Genomic DNA, 14,219 nt, shown 5'->3' on the forward strand with positions numbered 1-14,219 from the left:
TCTGCAGCATCACTGTTCAAGCTCTCCTCTTCCCGTGCTACAGGCTGTAACTCTTTAGTTTTTAAAGGTTACCCAAACAGAACTAAAAGACCAACAGAAAATTGACTTACAAAAGGTTTTTCACATTAAAAGAAAAAGAGAATCAATGCCAAAGTAAAAGGTATATTGAGTCGCTTGTTACCCTTTAAGCAGTCTGGGTTTAGTTGTCTTAAGAGGACCCCTTATTTTCTAGCATAAATATAATTTTACAACAGTTATTGTTCATATTAATCATAGCCAAAGTCTCAATTTATGTGCAAATAATCCCCGTTAACCAGACTGCTTTGATTTCAGTAATAGCAGAGATGATATCCTAATATAGTCATCACAAACAGACAGATCTATCTGTGAAGTCCTACTGGCCCCGGTGTTAAAACCTTCTGTTTGTGAGGGTTTTAACACAAAGAAAGGTGGCTTCAACGGAGGTATTCGGAATATAAAGGCGGTTCTGTCAGATAAAGCATGAACTACGGGGCTGCAGCAATGCTGAGTATGAGAGAAATGAAGATTCATGCAAAGCTACTCTCATATTAGAGTCCAAGAGAAAAAAGAATGGACCCAGACATGAGCTCAATAGGTCCCTTTTAAAATCTGACATATAGATACTTTTCCTCTCAACTCTATGCCAGTAAATTTTAGTTTCTCTTATAAACACTCAGTTATATCATTGAAAAAGAGATTTCTTTACACTTCTGACCTGAGAGAAATGCCATGTCTTCTGTTTCACGTTGGTCACCTTTTCACAATTGAGGAGCTGAGGAAAGTTGCTCATCTGATCGTACACCACACAACGAGTGTCCTCACCAGTGCTGCCTAGGGGTCCCAGAAACAGCTGACCTTCTTTAGTGTAGCGTCCTAACTAAGAGGAAAACAGATACGTCACACATACAGTAAACGGAAAGTTACTGAACTGGCTGAGTGAATACTCTTCTCTTTATTAGCTAACGATGAAATAAGTATGTGATGATGTACAAGTTGAAGGTAACCTGGCAGGAATTTTCCTTGATTATGCAAGCTGTTGGGTTTTTTTTTTGCTGCTTTGAACAAGAGGATGGTGTTGTTCCCAATACTGCTGAGAGGCAAAACATGTCTTTGTTCTTCACTGAGTGCTAAACACAAAGATTTTCCTGTACATCACTGCTAATCACAGTGTTGTTTCAGCAGAGTTCTAACCCACATATAGCCCTAACATTTTATATACACCAAATTCTGCAGTTTTCTCAACTTGACAGAAAGAAAAAGCAGAAGTGAGTCAGATTCTTCCCGCTCTGTTTTCTAACCTTTGTGTCTTTCACTTCAGCTTTTTCGTTCAGATTAATAGTAATTTCCACTTTAGCAGTGCAGATAAAACAGTTCCTTTGGTTGCATCTAGCTCTGAGGCTTTGAGTGTGCTGACGATAAAGACTGATTGGGAAATTGTTTATATCGCATTCTGTTCCTAACAAAGCATGAATAGTGGTTGCAATGCCTTGCAAAAGATATAAAGATAAAGCTTTCCATCAACCACCCAGTCAGCCCAGTTTGGGTCTTTTTGCAGAGTAACTGCATCCTGTTTGCAGTACATCATACAAAAGTTAGGTGATTTAACAGCGTTTGGACTCAAAATCTTAAAAAATCCCACTTGTGGTCCCTAGATGTCACTGCTTCTTCTTAAGAACAGAGTATTTATTAAAATGTTTTTCTAGTATCTTTGACCACTACAAGTTACATTCATCTTTTCACAGATATTCATATCGCACTTTATTTTATGCACTTATGTGCTTTATCTGTTTTGCATACACACCTACAGCCAGTCACCATTTAACCTAACGTGCATGTCATCGGACTGTGGGAGGAAGCCGGACTACCTGGAGAGAACCCACGCTAAGACACCATGGGGTCGCTTTTATCTCCGTGGAAGTGCAAGTGTGAAAAACTGGTGGTCTAATAAAAACTGAAGACTTTTTGTTCCATCAAAAGGATAACTTTAAAAAATGCAACTGAAGCATGTCTTGTGAAGAAAGTGTGATGCGGCTGTTAGATTTGTATTGTTGATTGTCATTTATGCTTAGAAATATTTACTTATATATGCTTAGAGTTTTGTAATTAATTGTAGATTGGTAGAGGTTTTGATCCTTGATAGTCTGCAAACTGTGTGTGTATTAGACAGCACTTTGGGAGCATGAGAGGTCATACCGTGTTTTATTGTTTTATGGTAGGATTAACGTAGTTGCGTCTGTTCTAGTCTAGTCTTTGTTTAGATGAACTGCAGGACTTCCTCACCGTGTTATCTAGGATGAACCATCTAGGGTGAGGGGGAGGCTACCCTCTTCCTGACCAAGGATGTTTGACCCTTTGATCAGCAGTCCACACACACACACACACACACACAGACACACACACACACACACACACACACACACACACACACACACACACACACACACACACGCACGCAGTAAGGATGGGCGGACATGTCTCAGCCTCCACCACTCTCAGCACTGGAGCCCCCCAGGGGTGTGTTCTGAGCCCCCTGCTGTACTCTTTGTACACATATGACTGTGTGGCCACTACCAGCTCCACCACCATCATCAAGTTTGCTGACGACACCGTCGTGGTGGGCCTGATCTCTGATAACAACGAGACGGCCTACCTGAAGGAGATTAGGAATCTGGAGAACTGGTGCCAGAGGAACAACCTCCTTCTAAACGTCAGTAAGACAAAGGAGCTGATAGTGGACTTCAGCACTAAGCAGGAGAGGAACTACCAGACCCCCGTCATCAACGAGTGCCCAGTGGAGAGAGTGGACAGCTTCAAATACCTCGGAGTTCACATCACGCAGGACCTGTCATGGTCCTGTCACATCAACACCGTGGTGAAAAAGGCCCGTCAGCGTCTCTACCACCTCAGACGCTTGAGAGACTTCCAACTGCCCTCCAAAGTGCTCAGGAACTTTTACTCGTGCACCATAGAGAGCATCCTGGCGGGAAACATCTTAACCTGGTTCGGGAACAGCACCATGCAGGACAGACGAGCTCTACAGAGGGTTGTGCGGTCAGCTGAGCGCACCATCCGCTCCGAGCTCCCTGACCTGCACTCAATCTACAGCAGGCGGTGCTGGACCAAGGCCAGGAAGATCGTGAAGGACCTCAGCCATCCCAACAACAGACTGTTCTCTCTGTTGAGGTCAGGAAAGCGATTCCGCTCCCTGAAGACCAACACAGAGAGACTGAGGAGGAGCTTCTTCCCGCAGGCGATACGGTCTCTCAATCACACCACCACACAGTACTGACCCACACATACAGTTCTTACACACACACTGGACTTTCTGGACTTTGTTTTTGCACAACACTGGTCACTATATTCTTCATTTCCGGTTAATACTTGTACAGCTGCTGTTATTGTGTATATATTTATTTATATTTAGATTTCTTCATACATTCTTATATAGTTCTATACTGTGTATTGGTGTATTTTGTTGTACAGTTATTTTATTTTCAACTTTAATTTATATATTTTATCTTATTCTTCCCAGTTAAATTTACCCTTCATTCTAATTTGTGTTGTACAGTTATTTCATTTTTAACCTTAATTTATATTTTATTCCTTCCTAGTTAAATTTACCCCTTTTTAATTTTTCATATTTATTTCCTACCTTATTCATAGCCTTTCCTTTTTTGTTTTCTTTAGGTCACGAGCAGTTGTCCAAGCATTTCACTACATATCGTACTGTGTATGACTGTGTATGTGACAAATAAAATTTGAATTTGAATTTATTACTCTTTGTGTGTATGTAGACGTCATATGTTAACGAACTTATGCATATTCATGTAACCTCAATAAAAGGACAGTGGTACGGGAGGACGGACGAGAGCAACTGGGGCCAAGCGAAGGAACGGCGATTGTCCGGTTCTCTCCCGTGCACGAGTAACATGAAGCTTGCCTACTTCGTGTCTTGCTTTGCAGTGTAATTATATTGCCTTTAACGTTCCAGCGGATGGGTTCAAGCTACAAACCTATCAGCGGCACTCATTTTTCCAGAATTGAATTGAAATTTTAGCTCCTTTAGCATTTTACCACTGAAGCCTTGACTTTCTGCCTAAAGCACCTGTTTACCACTGTGAGCTAAAAAGAGAGGCCCTTAGGGCTGAAGGGATGAAGAGCTGACACTGGCTGACTCAGGGCTTCAACACAAAAAGTGCAAGACACAATTTTATTCTGACAGCAGAACTCGCTCCTTGGAGGATTTCAGCTGAGCCTGTGATTGAGACACAGCTGCAAATCACATCACCGGAGAAGCTCACTGTATGTTTTCATGAGAAAGCAAAGCAACTGGAAAAAGATGGAGTATACTCTTTAGTATGGTGGTGAGGAAGAGTGTTGTACCTGAGGACCCCACCCATGGCATGGGTGCAGGGTGGCTGTGTGGTTCTCCTTCACACCCTGATCCATACACAGGTGGCTTGCTTTAGAATTGCGGACCTTAAATACACAAAAAAAAAGAGTCAGACTTAATTCATAAAATATGAATATTCCCCAAAATAATTACCGATTAAAAATGTATAAAGGCTAAAAACAAGGATGTGTCAGTGTGGATCAGACAAAGTTCTAAATCTCATTTATTTTCTATTAACAGCTGAGAAGATGTGGATGTACATGCTGTCTGAGTCCCTGCTTTCTTGTTATATTTTGGTCTGTGGAGGAGATACAAGTTTCTTAGGACTTTGTGTAAGTATCATTTATTTAATTTCAGTGGTTTAATTTGTACATCAGATCTTACATCTACAAACTTACTTTTTCCTGTGTCTTTGTCCTTCATGGCTCACCTCACCGTAGAACAGCGTATCGTTGTACCTCCTCATCTCTGGGTAAACGTTGTCTAGGTACCAGTGAAAGCTCTTACATTGCAGACTCTTCCTCAGTGCAACCCTCTGTGATATGTCTCCGTAATCAATACCGTGGTTCTGCAAGAGCAAAGGAAGTTATTATGCCTAAAGTCTCTACATAAATTGTGGAACCAAAAGAAAAACTGTTTGGCTCTGAACATGGACATCTGATAGTCACAAACAGACAAGCATGACTGACAGCATCCTCTCTAAGAGAGGTCTTGGTGCAGAAAAATGCCGTTCTCACCTCCATGGGGATGTTCCAGGCCAGGTAGACATTGGACTTGTACTCATCCATCCAGACCTCTGCCACACGCAGGGCATTAAGGCGTGTGTGGAAAGCTATGTTACTGTGGTAAGGTTTCTTCATTCGTGCAATATGAGCCACTCTGGAGCAAGGCAGCACCTCCATACTGCCTCCACACAGCCACACCTGTGGGTAGTAGGAGTATGAATTAAAGCTCACAATAATATACTGCTGGCTGCTGGGCAGCAGGAAATATAAATAGGCAGATGCACAGTCGCCGCGATGTCCTGATTTATAAAGTCAATTACAGCTAACAGCTGGAGCATAGAGCACCTGGAAGGACGTGTTTTCTTTGTGCTGGAACTAATGAAAGCTAAATCTGTACATTTAGAAGTCCTTCTCGGTTTTTCTTCTTGTTTTCTGTTATATAAAAAATATCTAATTGTTGCTTTTATTCATTTTTTTCTAGCCAACCTTAAGGGGCATCAAGAGGAGCTGAGGTTTTCGGCACTTCAGCACTGGGTTAACTTTTAAGCTCCAACTGTGAGTATACATACATAAATGCATGTTTTTTTACTTATATTGTTTGCTGTGACAACGTATCATCCAGAGCACTCTCCCAGTCAGCGAATACACCATGATGATTCCAGGCATGTCATTAAAGATCAACAAGAAGAGACGGTCAGAAGCACAAGTCATGCTTGAAGATGTGGCCAAAACATCTTCTACAGTTCACCATGCTATTTCCCAGCTTTGATGTAGGACAGCGGGCCAGAACAATAAGACATGAATGCTAGCATAGCCCCAAGAGCTACACAACAACAGAATAAAAAAAGAAGCATAAAAGCAAGCAGTTTACACAATCATAAAAGCATAAGACAACAAGTGAGTTTTGAGTTGGGACTTAAAGAGAGAGATGGAAGAGATATTTCTTAAATCAGGAGGTAGGGAATTCCAGAGTCGTGGAGCAGAGCAGCTGAAAGCCCTGCTCCCCATGGTGGCAAGACGGGGGGAAGGGACGGAGAGAGAAAGGGAAGAAGAAGATCTAAGACATCGAGATGGGGCAGTGATCTGAACCAGATCAGAGAGATATGGAGGAGAGAGATGATGAATAGCCTTAAATGTGTACAAGAGTATTTCTTCTTCCTGACCAAGATTCGTTCCTTTTGTTGCTTCTCATTAACAGAGGTCAAAGAAAGTATAATGATAAAGTGGAGAACTACTGGACATCATTCATTTTTGGTGCTAAAGGTTTAAGAATTAACTGCAGCAGAAGAGCTTCACCTGCTTGTGAAGTGGTTTAGAAAAGAAACCTCAGAGCATGAAGGTTGAATCAATTATCTCCTCATACAAACCACCCAGCAGCTGAGCTGAAAATGATATCAGAATGGCTAGAACAATGTTATGGTGCATCTAGAGCTACTGAAACAGCTCTTAATGCAAAACTTTAAAAAAGAGCTTTTTGACCTAGCAGACTTGCTATTGAAGAAATAGGAAGCTGAACAAGATAACTTCCTCCCAGGATCCTCTCTGGAAACAGCCAGTGGTACTCATCCCTTTTTCCAAAAGCTTCTACACAACCTCAGGAAAAATGGACATGCCCAAATAAGGGCATCATGTAGCTACAATCTCTAAGTTGATCAGTGGTGGAATCCAATGACCTAGCTGTAATCCTTACTTCATTCACAATGATAGCCATCAAAATCAGCAGGTCAAGACTGAGGTATCCTCTGCAGGTTTGGAGAACAAATGTGCAAAGCCAGCAACTGACCAATTAGGAACTATCCCAGCCACAGAAAAACACAGCCCTTAAACAAACACAGAGGCTTCAGAGGAAAACCCCTTGAAGAACAGATGAGAACAGGACATGGTGCTGTGAATTCATTCATGCAGGACTGTGAGTGAGATCAAACCACTGGACCCTGAATTGACCTCTCACTGTTAGGTAGAATTGTTGTGCACATCCACAAGCTTCAAAAGGAGATTAACTGCTCTCATAATGAATAATTTACCCAGAAAGTGGATCTCGGCAGGGTACTCACAGAAGAACTGAGCATCAAAATGGAAAAGAAAGAAGATTTAAGACACGTTAGGCATGGTTGTTGTTGACAGAAGGACTGGTCTGAGTATTTTGGAAACTCCTGATCTACTAGGATATTTCTGTATTACCATCTCTAGGGTTATCCCAAGGGATGGTCCAAAAAAGAGGAAATATCCAATGAGAGACAGTTCTCTGGGTGAAAATATCTTGTTGATACCAGACCCGACCAGAGACTGCTTTGAGCTGACAAGAAGGCAACAGTAAAACAGATAACTTCTTCTTAAAAACCACTTTTGCATTACTTTGAACCGTGAACCTTGAAGAATTTGGGCTAGAGCAGCAGAGGACCATATCAGGTGCTACTCTTGTGAGCTAACAGGAAAGTCTCCACAGTCAGGGGATCTCAATCAGATAGATCACCTTTGGTATATGACGCAATGGGAGATTCCCATCGTGAATGCACAGCTGACAAATCTGCATCAACTGCATGAGGCCATCATGCCACGATCAATCTTTGAGGAATGTTTCCAGTACTTTGTTGAATCTATGCCATGAAGAATTAAAACAGCTCTGAAGGCAAAAGAGTGTCCAACCTAATACTGACAAGGTGTATCTAATAAAGTATCTGCTGAGTGTGTCCAACCCACGAGCCTTCTGCTGTGAACATAATGAAGACATGGATATCCAAGCTATCTGAACCCACGTCAAAGTGATGTGAGCGTAACAGAAACTTCAAACTGACAGGTCGCCAAACAATTGCACAGATGCAACCTATTTCACTCCTGACAAACATTCCTACTGGATAAAAAGTAGGTCCGTCAGTCTTTCTTCACACTGGGAACAATATGAAACATGTTCCATCCACAGATAAGGAGCACTACAAACAGAAAATGGGCACATAGGTTTTAAAGATAACCTATGTGTTTCTGTTACCCAAGGACACGGGTGCTAACCAACAGAGGGTATGCCAAAAAAAAACATTTTACTGCTCTCTGCCACACTCTAAGATAAATAAGCAGTACTATGATTTCATGTAAAAGATGTTGGACAACAACCATGCAAAATTGCCCCATAGAGGTGCTGATATCTACCGCTTAACATTCATTATCCCAAGAATCCTGTTAAAACCCAAACAGTCATTGATTCAAGTGCTTGTTATGAAAGAGTTTCTCTGAATGAGGGCCTTCTCCCTGGACACATCCAAACAATCCTCTTGTAAGGGTTGTAGTGAAATGTAGAAATGTTGTTGTCGCAGGGCAACTCTGGATATGTGTCCCACTGCTTTGTAGTAAAAGAGGAACAGAAAGAAATGTGGTTCTTGAGATGTGACATTGTGGGCTAGATTCATGTCTTTGCTAATACTTCATCTCCAGCAGTTGTAATATATTTATAGGTGCGTTGAAGCTGAATTTTAGCTGTTTTATTGCATCTGTACACGTTTACTTATCTAGACTTAATTTTGGGGGGAATCTTGATATTTTTGATGACAAGATATAAGAACTTTCCATTTCAGATTCAAGTTATGACCAAGTCAACTCAAAGACAAGGCAACCGTTTTTGTCTTTCTAAAAATATTTGATTGTTTAGCTTGCTGGATAAAAGCCAACACACTCGGGTTGTGAAAATGTTTGACGTTATTTTTTCAGGAAAAATCTAATAACCTTGCAGAAAAACAAAAGACTCTCCAATCTCTCAAAATGTACAGAAACAAACTCCAACCTTCCTGCTCTGCTCTACGTGACCTATTTATCTCCATTGCCCTGCTGTGAGCTGCTCACACAGGACTGGTCCTCCAGGACTCTTAATGGGGCCTCATCAGTGGTGCCACGCTACGGTGGCCACTGCTCCACTTAAAACCTACAGGGGTAAAGAGGGAGCAGGAACAAGAGGAAACTGGGTGACACACAAACCCTGATGCCTAGTTCGATGTTCTCCCCTCCGTAGACGTCCATGCCTGAGTCGAGTAGACCGAGTTCTCCAAAGTAGTCCCGATTGGCCACAAAGGAGCATCCAATCATGGCAGGCGTCCTGCAGCCAGGAAAACACACTATCATGTGACACTGAGCGTTTGCAAACACCAGAATGTGTTTTTTTGTGGCTTTATCTGATGTTTATTTTGGAGTACTTTTCTACAACCCAAATCTCCACTATGCAAAGTTTCACACTTTATATTTCAGCCTATTATGTGGAGGGTAAATCTAAACATTTTTGTGCATACTCATGCAATTTATTCTTATTTTTAATTAAAGAATGGAAGGAAATCCAATTTAACACAAATATATGGGTGATAATCAGATAATTAAAATCCTATTTTCACCACTCTCTAATTTAGGCTGTAATTTTTTTATTGCTTTAATGAAGTCTGGTTTCCCATCAGGAGCTTTTTTTCTTGTTTTCCCCTAATCTTCCCCAAAACTAAAAAAAGAACTTGGTGGCAGTTTTATTGAAAATCTTAAAGAAGTGGAAAAAAATACATCTCAGAAGTGTGAGATCTGTGTTCACGTTTAAATGGGAGAAGCTGGCATACCTTATTGGTGCAGACATGTCTCCCTCCTCCCACCACTCTTTGGGTGGATTAATGTACATGCACCACAGTTCCCAGTTGTAGCCATGGCCAGAGTTCTCATAGCGCTCCACCTCAAAGGTATCGTGCTTGATGTTGTCGATTGACGGCAAGATAATCCTCTTGTGGTTTTCTTTTATTCTAGCTAGAACTGGTTCTGACCTGAAAAAAGTGCAAACACACACACACTCACACATTTAGTTGACTTTACTTTGTGCAGAAACAAAGTTTATAACATCTTTTAAGAGCACCACTTTTTTCATCCACTTCAGTCAAATAGAAAGTTCCTTGTGTCGTCCCAGTTTTATCACTAATTCTGTTTGATTCAGCCGAGTTGAGCTCTGCAGGGGGCAGTGAGAGAACTGCACGGTATACCTTAAGTTATGCACTGAGCTCGAAAATGAGATCCACAAAAAGACATCAACAGGATGTGGCAGTTGTCTTAGCGGGGTTAATAAGGTCCCTCATTGCATGCTAATTTCTTGACAGTATTTAGCCTTTGATTCAGTTCACCACCAAGCGCTCAGCTTTTTTGAATTAGTACAAAACCTTCATTTTTTATGGTTACTAAAAATTTACTTTTACGACAAGTTCTCCAAGAGGGGTCCTGTTTTGGTGTGTGTTTTATGTGTGCTTGTGATGTTTTTTTTTAAATAAAATCCGTTCAACCTGATCCCACAGCCTCAAGTGTCTCATTTTAAAACTTCTCAGGCGTGAAATAGCTTGGCTCTTCCTTTTATGCAGCTTCAGCTATCCTTTGTCTTCTCTTTCCATGGTTTCTTTGCACTTTGTAGCACTCTTTTAACACTGATACCCAAAGCTCTATTATTGTCATTGTTGTTATCATGAATAAGTAGAGAGATACTCCCATACGGTTTATGACAAAATTTAATCCGAAGTGATTGATGGCCCTAATCATGACCTTTTGACCTCGCCCCTCCCCCCCGGAAGCGAGTAATGACCGTGACGAATTGCATCCGGAGAAGGGGGGGGCGGGAACCCCCCGACATCCGGAGAAGGGGGGGCGAACCCCGGAAGCGCGCCATCTGTCGCTAAGCGTGTCGAATTGCATCCTGAGAAGGGAGGGGGGGTAAACCTCCGGAAGCGCGCCATCTGTTGTTGGGAAAAAAAAAGAAAAAAGTTTTTAGAGGGAGGAGAATAAAAGCAGAGAGGAGGAGTTCACAATTTCTAAGCCTCAGACACACAAGATGGATTTCATTCTGCAGCCCAGCAGCTCTCCTGTGTCCGATGAGATCTGCTCTCCCAAAGAAGAAGGCTTTGAATATGCCATATTCAAATACAGCATATTTACTAAGGAAGGCCTCGATCCGGACCTTATGACACTTCCGGAAATACTCCGGAATTGTCTAGTCATTTTCAGACCTGATGCGTCATGTTCCATATACATGAGGGGAGGGGTTTGGTTCCTGAAGCACAGCGGTGATGCAGCAGCTGATTTTGTGCTGTATAGAGAGACAGAGCGGCAGCTAGTTTTCCGCAAACTCATAGTCTGAATTCTGTTTCAATATTATGACGATTTTCTCTGTATTTCTTAATGGGAATAAAGAGTGACTTCCTGTAGAGATTTCAATAGTATTTTATTTTCCTATAATACAGACGCAGTAAAAAAAACCTTTAAGATGATCTGCCTAGCAACAAATTGCATTTTTAGGCTACACCATAGCTTGTGATGAAAAGAAGAACTTTCTATCCGCTTGTAACCTACAGGCTGCCTACCCCGTATGTGTAAAAATGAATAAATATCCCTTAGTGAATACTTTTCTTTGAATACTACTTTTCCTTTTGAGAATCCCTTTTACAAGGGACTGAAAAAACAAACCATAATTGCCGTGACAGGCGATCTTGTTTCACACACACACACACACACACACACACACACACACACACACACACACACACACACACACACACACACACACACACACCGCGGGTCAAGGAGGAGTGAGATATCAGATATCAGTTTTTTCTCAATGCTTATAACCTATAACGCGCCCCCCAAAACAATATTATTATTATTAAAACATCTATAAGGTAGGTTTTGCGCAGCCTGCTCCTTGTCAGACCAAAGTTTTTTTCTTCATTACTTTTAGCTACTTTTACACTGGGTTTTCTCAATAGACAGAAAATGAAAATGAGGAGTCAACAGCCGATATTATCATTGCTTGTAACCCGGTAAATAATTTCGTACATCTCCCCATAAAATAAGCCTTAGTGGAAAAAAGCTCATATTCGAATACGTTTATTCCCCTCTGTGGGAAAGAGTTTTTTTCTCAGAGTCAACCATGAGGCGAGTTTTGTCAACAGCAATTGTCCATTTGGTAAAACAAATATCCGCCTCTAAGTCGTATTTTACCGTTGCAGAATGTGGAAAACAGACAGCCCTCACAGGAGGCACCCAGGGGCCCACCTCACACACCATAGTTAAAATATTTAAATTTCAACTAAATTTGTAGTAATGATCGGATTTCCTCACTTATCTACACCACACTCCTTGATTTCTTATCGTTTCTTATCGTTCCTCTGTCCCTTAATAGAAACTATCCTCCCTTTCAGTTGTCTTTTGCACTTCCATATCGCAAAGCAGTTACTGTAGGTTATTTTCTGCTTATGCATTAATGTAATTAATTAACTTATTTATCCTTAAGTACGGTAATGACTTGAGTTCTAATGCTTTTTGTCTCTTGAGTTAGCCGTCAATGTGGGATTTTTTTACCCTTTTGTTCAGTTAAAGCTGCCTTTCATTCTTCAACGCAGCTTAAACTCTAATAGGTAAGCTTTCTTGTAATTTCTTAGTTCTGCAGGCTTCTTGAAAGACATCCGAGACTCTTCTTTGGATGCTGGATGCCTTTTGTTTTGTTTTCTGTCAAGATGATCCCACACTGCTTCGATTATCTTGAGGTTCGAACCCTGGAGAGATCAATCCATGACTGATGCGTTGTTTCATCCAGGCATACTTTGACTACAATGGCAGTATGTTTGCGATCATTGTCGTACTGAAAGTTGCTGCCAATCAGACATTACTTGGTATTACATGGTCGATCAAAATCTGGTGGAACTTTTCTACATTCATAATTTGATTAATTTGGATAAGAGCTCCAACAACACTGGCTGAAATCCAGCCTCAAAGCACGGTAGAGTATCCACGCTGTGTTAAAGACGGCTATAGACATTCACTGTTGTATCTCTCTTCGGACCTCTTCCATGCATATTTCAAATTTGGATTCATTACTCCATAAGACATATTACAGCTGATTTCTTTTTCCAGTCAATTTCTTGTGTAATTTGGCACACCTCAGCCTTATTTTTCTCTGTTCTCCTTCCTTAAGAATGGCTTATTAACAGCCACCCTTCCAACTCAGATAACTTTTGATGAAATGTTTACAGCACTTGAGTTACTCGCCACGGCCATCCTAAATGCTAAGAACACTAAACTTTAATTCTAAATTACGTTAACCAGAAAAAACAAGCCAAAGTCGAGATGTTGCTGAGCTGACCTGTGCTATGCTATGCCTTCTAAAGCACGTATAATGTAAACAGAACTGGTCTTTGCACAGAAGCCTGTGGAGCTTCATAATTAACCTCAGTGTGTGAAGAGCACTCTCCATTTAATAATAGCTGTAATAAAATGTTATGGCCGACGGTGTTAAACGCTGCACTTGGGTCTAGCAGGGAAGATTTCAACTTTTCAATACGAATGAAGGCTGAAAACTGATTAGATTAATGTCTGATGATCTTTTCTGTGCTTCTTCAAGTTTGTAACACCAAACATATTAAAGGATGATGTAAGGCTCACAGGAAGAGTTTAATTAGACACACATTTACTATTTTCTTTATACTCTTTCTTTCTTGACATGTTTAATATGATTACTATCAGAGGAGAAAATGACCCTTGTGTAGTTTAAAAAAGTTTTATTTAATCAAACTGTAATGTTGTTGAACTCTGACGGACGTGTCTTTTAATCTTGTCAACAAATCCTTAATCATCTAAATCTGCCATTTATCATCTAGTAAAATGTTCCCTCTGCTTCTGCTGCACATCTCCCCGGACACTCTCCGCTTCACCTGTCCTGTGCAGGTGGTCCAACCCCTGCCTGCCTCCTTAAACTGGGGTGTTTAAATCTCTTTACCTCTGTTGTGAACTTCACACAAAGTTTGTGGTAACAAAATCAAACTGACGAGGATCTCGTTTGAAAAACACACACTCACGAGACAAAATAAAAACAGACTGCTCAAAGCAAAAGCAGAGCCCTCACAGCTGGTAGTACAAAACACAGCGACAACATGCGTATTAGATACCCTCAGTGCCAGAAGCATAAATATGAAAAAATGTGATCACCAAGAGTATCCTAACAACGGCGTTGAGGTGGGTGTTACAGTAAAAAAAAAAAGTAGCCAAATTTTCATCTGAAAATGTTGAATTTTAGTAAAAACAATGCTCTGTAG

The 14,219-nt window shown here is 41.0% G+C and overlaps 1 pseudogene across 1 annotated transcript in view; it reads right to left on the reverse strand.

Moving 5' to 3' along the window:
- Positions 1-14,219, reverse strand: part of LOC308385976 (polypeptide N-acetylgalactosaminyltransferase 17-like) — a 48,173-nt pseudogene that overhangs the window by 1,670 nt on the left and 32,284 nt on the right. Inside the window, exons 7-12 of the transcript XR_013974720.1 lie at positions 9,720-9,917; positions 9,103-9,220; positions 5,152-5,337; positions 4,845-4,982; positions 4,405-4,500; positions 737-898 (exon numbers count right to left, since the gene is read on the reverse strand). The product of XR_013974720.1 is annotated as a polypeptide N-acetylgalactosaminyltransferase 17-like (transcript). The remainder of the gene's footprint in view (positions 1-736; positions 899-4,404; positions 4,501-4,844; positions 4,983-5,151; positions 5,338-9,102; positions 9,221-9,719; positions 9,918-14,219) is intronic.

Source organism: Rhamphochromis sp. 'chilingali' (genome assembly GCF_963969265.1).
Source record: "Rhamphochromis sp. 'chilingali' genome assembly, chromosome: 18".
Lineage (NCBI taxonomy): Eukaryota > Metazoa > Chordata > Actinopteri > Cichliformes > Cichlidae > Rhamphochromis > Rhamphochromis sp. 'chilingali'.